The 8,063-nt window shown below is 44.6% G+C and overlaps 1 pseudogene; it reads right to left on the bottom strand.

Annotated features, from left to right (window-relative positions):
- Positions 1-1,352: 1,352 nt before the first annotated feature.
- On the bottom strand, positions 1,353-7,769 carry LOC125155057 (keratin, type II cytoskeletal 8-like; annotated as a pseudogene).
- Positions 7,770-8,063: the final 294 nt, after the last annotated feature.

An 8,063-nucleotide genomic window follows, 5' to 3' on the forward strand; every position in this document is an offset into this window, starting at 1 on the left:
TCACAACCTGATTTTTCAGGGTGACAGATTTATTGCTTGCTTTGTGCTCCAAAAAACAAATAGCCAACATTGCTCAAAATACAGTACTGTCACAATAACTTTGGCTATTTCCCAATGGGAATAAGACCTGGCATTTATATTCCTGTTTGGATTTGGTAGAGAGAGAAAGAGCATTTCCACATTTCTCCAGATCTGGGCTGGAGATTGGTAGTTAGGTTCAAGCCATGCTGCCAGCATAAGCAAGTGTTTGTTGGTGTAGTCTTGGAGGTTCTCTTCTTCTTTTGAGGAAGCCCAAAAAGCAGAGCAAACAGCTACTTCTGACCTCCAAAGTAAGCCTTTTCACTGATGGCACATTTACCCCTGCCATCATAAAAGCCCAAGTCACCCATAAAATGTCCCTCAAACCTGAGAAGGAAGCTGTGATGTTAGGTAAGGTCATGTCGAAGACCTCTCATGGTGGAATGTGGATTAAAGTGATGAACCACATTTCCAGGCCTGTTCATAAAAAAGAAAAGGAAAGGGAAGGGGAGGGGAGGGGAGGGAGGGGAGGGAAGGGGAAAGAAAGAGAAAGAAAGAAAGAAAGAAAGAAAGAAAGAAAGAAAGAAAGAAAGAAAGAAAGAACGAACGAAACCCACACTCAAGTCTTCCATGGTTCCTTCCCCAACCTGCCATCTGGATATGCTGCAAATCTCCAACCCTGCATCAAACCCACACTGCACATTTGTAAATGCCGTGTGACCTTGCAAACGTTATTAAACAGCTCTGTGCCTCCATTTCCTCATCTGTTAGATAGAGAAAATTATAGAACATACTTTATAGGGCTGTTGAGGGAATTAAATAAGCTACTGCTTATAAAGCATGTAAAACAATGCCTTCCTATGCAGGAATTAGATAATGTTTATAAATTTAGTCTGGTGAAAATAAAGTGGTATCTTCTTTGTGGTTTCCATTTCCTAAAATGACTGCTCACATCTTTTGCCATTTTTTTCTACTCTGGTTGTTAATCTTTCTCTTATTCATTCACTGAAATTCTCTATTCTGGGCTAAACATTTGCTATTTGTGTGTTGCAAGTATGGCTATTCTTATTCATTCACTTTTAAGGATGTGGAGGAATGGTTGGCAGACCAGCTGAGGGTTTATTTGGGAAAAGACACTTGAATTGGCTTTTAGCTGGGGGCAAGGGCGAGAGGGAATACCCAGGGCAGTAGACTCCCCAGAAGGGTAGACTGAGGATTGGGACTGAGCCTCAGGTGGGTCTCCTGTTCCTGTAGCCACCCTGCACAGCCCCTTCCCCCAAAGGCTCTATGGCAGCCACAGGAGCGAGGAGGCTGGGAGCAACCACAGTGGCTGCTCAGTTGGACAGGACATCAGATGACTCGGAAACCAGTTTCCCATCACGTGTCTCAGCCTTCTTCACAACCACAACCCTGGAGGAGCTGACTCGGCTGAAGGTACTGGAGCCCCGCCGCAGCAGAAGCAGGACTGGAAGGAGCTCAGGCTGTAGCTGTGGCCAGGGTTCCTGAGCCCCCCCAAAGGGCGGAGCTCAGCCCACCGGAGCAGCCACCTTGGTATGGTTACTCATGTTGTGCATTCCAGACTCCAGCTATATCTCCCCGCCCTCCAGCAGCTTGCAGGTGGTGGCAATCTCCATGTCCAGGGCCAGCTTAATGTTCCCAAGCTCCAGGCCCTCACACATCTGTCCTGCCATGGTCCACTGGGCTCGCTGCAGTGCAGCCTCCACTTGGCGTTGGCGTCCTTCGTGACCAGCTCCCCACACTGCCCGGTATCAGCAAGGGCAGCCTCCAGGGAAGCCCCCTGGCCTTTGAGGCTGTCGATCTCAGCCCTGGAGTCGGCCGTTGTTCCGGTTCATCTCACAAATCGTCTTTATGCAACTGAGGTCATCCCTGTGCTTCTCAGCCAGTGCCAGCACCTCTCATACTTCTGGTACGAGGTCTCAGCCTCGGCCGGATACAGTTAGCAATCTCCTTGTACTGGACCTTGACCTTGGTGATGATGCCATCGGTCCAGGAGGCTGCTGCTGTCCACGGAGTGGAACGCAGAGGTGTCAGAGATCTGTGGCTGCTCTCGGCTCTCCGCTTCACAGGCCGGCCAGCAGCTCCAGGAGGGACTCCAGCTCTGCCTCATCCATGGAAGCTTCACCCACAGCCTTCTTGACTCGGAAGATGCATCTTCCCATCTCTGCGTGCTCTGTATCTCTTCCTCCTACTTATTCTTGAAGTCCTCCGCCAGCCCCTCCTATTGATGGGCTCCACCGCAGGTTCCAGCTTCTCCTGGGCCAGTGTGTCCAGCTGGCACCCGAAGCTGTTGATGTAGCTCTCCAATATGTTATCCATGTTGCTCCGAGCCGTCTTCCGCTGCTGCAGGAGGCTCCAGTTGGTCTCCGGAATCTCATTCTGCTGCTCCACGTCGTGTACCTTGTTGATAAAGGAGGCAGACTTGCTGCTGAGGGTCTTGAGCTGCTCCTTCTCCTGGATGCACACCCTTGGATGTTGGGGTCCACCTCCATCTTAAGAGGGCTCAACAGGCTTTGGTGCCCTGAGACAGCTACGGTGCCCCCTGGACCCTCTCGCCTGCGTAGCCCCCGACCACATTCATGCTGGTGCTCAAGCCACCTCTGAAGCTGCTGCTGCTGCCCACCTGGGGGGCTGGGGAGCTGATATGGGAGCCAGGTGTGCCAGAACATGAGCTGCTGCTGAAGGCCCAGGGGCCAGAGGTAGACACCTTATAGGAACTCTGGGTCACCCTGATGGACACAGTAGAGGCTGGAGAGGAGGCAAGTAGGCTGAACCAGAGATTCCAGAGGGAGCCAAGGATGACTTCTAGGTGGGGCGCTCACTCTCATTATGATATGCACAGTATAGATTTTAATCAGGAAAATAAGAATTTTCAAAAAAGGCATTGAAAGGCAATGCCCTAATAATTGGAATAAAATATTCCAAACAGGCTGACTGCCAGCCTTCATTAGACATTGCTTTTTACCAAATCAAACTGGCTTAAATGTTACATCAAATTGTTAAATCAGAGTAAATTTATAAAATAATCATCAATAATAACACATTCGGGGATGCACAGAATAATAAACACAATTCCTGCCTTTATCAGATTTAACATCTAGCTACGATGAAAGAATAAGCACATTAAAAATATTTAAAATTATAAGGAAGTATAAATTTTAGGTAGTACACACCACTGTACGTCTCATTATAATTCATTCCTATATTTAAGAAACTCGTTTCATAAGTCACACCAACAAAGACAACAAAATGGTGAAAACTCATTTCCTTCCCTATTGACGGGAATCCTTGAAAAGTCACAGTTTCTAGTGTCCAAACCATGAAAGAACAGATTTTTGTTATTGGAATTAGTCTATGGATAGGAATATTGTCATAGATTCAGTGTCCAAGAGGAGGATCGGGCTGCAGCTGAGTCCTTGTTCTCTTTCTCTTATCTTTACCATCTCTCATTTGTGTAGTATGGTTTCTAACACATCACACATATGGGGAAACTCCTAACCTTTAAAAAGTCTCATTATCTTATTTCTGTAAACATTCTTAAGTTCTTCAAAGCTCTCTCTATATAGGTCTTGAGTGATAAATGCATGTTGGTTTTCAATTATTTTTATTCTTAAGCATTTTGTGATTCAAATATGGCCTTTGTGGACTCAAAATATTTTTTTAATTTTTTTTAATGTTTATTTATTTTTCACAGAGAGAGAGAGACAGAGCATGAGCAGGGGAGGGGCAGAGAGAGAGAGAGACACAGAATCCAAAGCAGGCTCCAGGCTCTGAGCTGTCAGCACAAAGCCTGACACGGGGCTTGAACCCGTGAACTGCGAGATCATGACCTGAGCCGAAGTCGGATGCTCAACCGACTGAGCCACCCAGGCACCCCTGGACTCAAAATACTTAAAGTCTCAGGTGTTTGTTTCAAATCAGTCCAACTTCGGCCTCAGTTCAGTATCGGTTATCAGAGAACAAGAAATATGTTAAAACGCAGTTTTCTCTGGACATTAAAAATATTCTATTTTGTGCTATTTTTTTCTATTTATCTATTTTGAAAGAGGGAAAGCACAAGTGGGGAAGGGGCAGAGAAAGAGGAAGAATGCCTGGCAGGATCCACGCTGTCTTCACAAAGCCCAATGCAGGGCTTAAAATCATGAACTGTGAGATCATGACCTGAACTGAAGAGTTGGATGCCTAACCAAGTAAGCCACCAGGCACCCCATTTTTTAAGGTGTTTTTTTTTTTTTTTTTGAGAAAAAGAGAGAGAGAAGGGAGGGGCAGAGGGAGAGGGAGAAACTGAAGCAGGCTCCATGCTTAGTGCAGAGCCAAACACGGGACTTGATCTCACTACCCTGAGATCATGACCTGAGCTGAAATCAAGATTCGAATGGATAACCGACTGAGCCACCCAGGCACCCCAAAAATATTATATTTTAATTGTAAAAATTTATTCCTGAATTCTTATGACTGTTACAAGCCAAAAGACCAGTTGGCAGAACAATTATTTAAATTCTGATGTATTGTTTCAATTCAATAAATGTTTGTAGTAATGGTAAGAATAGTTCATAGAAAATGAACGTCTGTGTGCCAGGCCCTGAGCAAAGCTCTACCAGAACTAGGGCTTATCTACTCAACTCAATATATGTTTCTTGTGGTCGTGGTATGTGCAAAGCACTGTCCTAGGCGTTTTGGAGTCTATACTCCAAATGCCTGCTTTGGTAGCTCAAAGACTGGAGAGAGCCTATCTCTAAAGGAAACTGGAAAGGTTTCCGAGCCAATGTTAGCACATTATGGCTTGAAAACCGAGGAAGCCTCCCCTGCTTCTGCCCGCCCCACACAAGCCACAGGGGCTGGGCCACGGGCCTTAGCAGAGGCACTGCTGCAGCAGGACGCTGCCCACACAACTCCATCCCCACCCCTGCACAGGAGCTCCAATCCCCATCGCCCTGTGCGTGTGCTCTTTTTGACTCTGATTTTGTGTTTCAATCCTGCTTGGTGGTGGTGTCACCTGCTCATGATTGGTTTGTGGCCATGGCACATTCTCACCTCGGCCTGTCACATACCCCCTGGGAAGATCTGTTAGGACTCAACAGATCACCATGTCCATATAGCTCCTTAAGCTTTTCAAAGTATCATCTAAGATAAGGAAATGTGTGGAGATTTAAAGGTGATTAACTATATCACTATGTAGTAAAGAATATAGATAGCAAAAAATACTGGATTGTATTAAGCAGGAGTTTCAAACCTGCAAGGCATCTGGGGGAAATAGCTTGGGCACGTAATGACATCCCTGACTTCAACCCACTGGTATTTTTTCAATTTACATTTTGTAAGATGATCTATAATGACATGCCATCGAAACATAAATACTTCCACAGGAATCAGCAGAATTTTCCAAGGTCCCATCCAAACCACTCTGTACACATTCATAATCCGAATAACAGAATTCCTTTCCCTCTGTCAGTCACTGTGTTTGTTTTCTTTTCGTGGCCATCAGAAGCTACCAGTGAGATAACTCAGAAAATATCATGCACAGAGAGCTAATTGGAATGGACTTTGCTACTCCTTGGCTGGTTTCAAGAAGCTGACCTCGAGCAAGAAATTTCAGAAGATGGGGAGTGAATGCACGAGCAATGTGTTCGAATTCACTAACTCTGTTCACAATTCTCTTCCGGGAATGATCGACTCAGAGGAAAATAAAACCACAGCGGAGCCTTAATGGGGGGCACTGAGTGGAATGTAATAAAAATATTCTCTTTTTAATATTCATTTATTTTTGAGGGAGAACGCACACAAGCAAGGGAGGAGCATAGAGAGGAGGGGGCAGAGGATCTGAAGTGGGCTACATGCTGACAGCAGAGAGCCCGAAGCAGAGCTCAAACTCACAAACTCACAAACCTGAGCCTATAACAGATGCTTAACTGCTTAACCAACTCAGCCACCCAGGCACCCCTTTCCTCATCATTACTTCAGGAGACCATGGAGTTTAATGGAGAGATCAGTGAATTTAAGGCAGAAAGATGGAGATCTAATCTGCCAAAAAGTAAACATTAGTCCTTGCCTAAGATCCTTCAGTTTCTCCTGCTGTAACAGGGTGGGGAGTAACTAAATATTCTCTAAGATTCCCCAGAGTTTTAACATTGTCTCACTAGATTGCTCTCCATTCTAGGCAAGCTGGTTTTCCTAGACTACCCATTAAGTATCCAATATACAAAGGAAGAGATTCTTAAAAGTGGCAGAAGTTAGATTTCAGGTCAAAATTGTTGCTCAAGGTTAGAGTCTTGAGGTGCCTGGGTGGCTCAGTCAGTTAAGTGTCCAACTCTTGATTTCAGCTCAGGTCATGATCCCACTGTTCGTGAGATCTAGCCCCATGTGGGGTTCTGTGCTGACAGAGTGGAACCTGCTCAGGATTCTCTCTCTCCCTGTCTTCTGCCCCTCCCCTGCTCGTGCGTGCACGCTCTCTCTCACTATCAAAATAAATAAATAAACATTTTTTTTTAAGATTAGAGTCTCTCTCTGTGAACTAAGATAAAGCAAGCACCACCTCTCAATTTGACAGAGACAAACTGACTCTCTCTGTGATAAATCAAATGCCTAAAAATTTTTAAAGTTACATATAAAGCTTTTTGGCCAATCCTGTTCCTGTATTGGGGCGCCTAGCTGGCTCAGTTGGTAGAGCATGCGACTCTTGATGTCGGAGTTGTAAGTTCAAGACCCATGACGGTATGGACATTACTTAAATTTTTTTTTAATCTTTAAAAAAAGAACCTGTTACTGCATTATTGTCAAATACTTAAAAGTAAACTGTGTTGATAAGGTGCCAGATAAAGATGCCTACTGCAAGACAACCTGTGCCTCTCCTTCCCATTTATTCTCAGCTTTCTTTTCCAGGAGGGGCCCTCCCCAGCCACCCTGTCCTAAAACATACCCCCAGAGGCTTTCTCTTCACCCTTTACTTTTTTCTTGAGTACTTCTCATCATCTAACATAAGATATATTTTATTTATTTGACTTATTCTCTCTCCATGAAAGCAGAGAATTTTGTCTATTTTATTCATTGCTAAATTTGTAACATCTAGAACAGTACCTAGCACATAGGAAGCACTCAACGTTTATTTGTTGAATGCATAAGTAAATATTATTTACCATTATGATATAACAATTGCCACTTTTAAAAGAGTGGTGTATATCTGGTATATAACCGGAATAAATGTAGGCCTGCATTCAGGATGTTTTCCAGCTCCAAATTACAAGAAAGGTACACCTTTGGTAGGTACACCTTACCAAAAATAACTACATAAATGAACATTCCACATTGGCAATTATGACACAGTCAGAAGTCTGACATAAATCAAGGGATTTAACTTCAGGATGACAAGAGAATCAGAGAAACACATTATTCTCAAGTGTCTTCAGGGTATGGGTGACACACAGAGTAAGCAAAGGTATCCTAAAGGCTTTTTTGCTGGAGTAGCAGCCAGACTTGTCTTGCTTTTGCTTTATAAGCGCAAATTATAATGAGTAGCTCTATGATAAAATATAATTCTGGTTCTCACCCACATTCCAGAAGAAGAAACTCCAGAATCTCTCTTTGGGCTTCTCCTAAATTATTCCCGAATTCTAGGGGCTGATGCAGTGTGAAGGGGGGGTGGGTAGTCAGTAAGATGCCCACTCCAGAGTAGGAAAGGCCATTCCGATGTCTTGCCCACCTGTCCGCCTCTCAGTTCTCAGTTCTGTGTGCCTCATGCTTAGTCTACCCCAGGCACTAGGCAGCTCTATCTACAGCATTGTAGTAAGATCTGCTCTGTGACTCACCTGCAAAATCACCGTCTTGTTTTCCCTCACAAAGCCCAGAACTGTCTTTTCAATACTGACATACAGGATCTTTTCCCCTCTTCTTCCCTTGCTCAGAGACCATTCACTATCCTGCTACCCACTTCCTCTCCTCAACCCCTAAGTTCCTTAACACACACACACACACACACACACACACACACACACACACACACAATTTATTTCACAAGACTCCTTTATTCCTAT

The sequence above is a fragment of the Prionailurus viverrinus genome, chromosome F1, assembly GCF_022837055.1.
Source record: "Prionailurus viverrinus isolate Anna chromosome F1, UM_Priviv_1.0, whole genome shotgun sequence".
In the NCBI taxonomy this organism is placed as follows: Eukaryota; Metazoa; Chordata; class Mammalia; order Carnivora; family Felidae; genus Prionailurus; species Prionailurus viverrinus.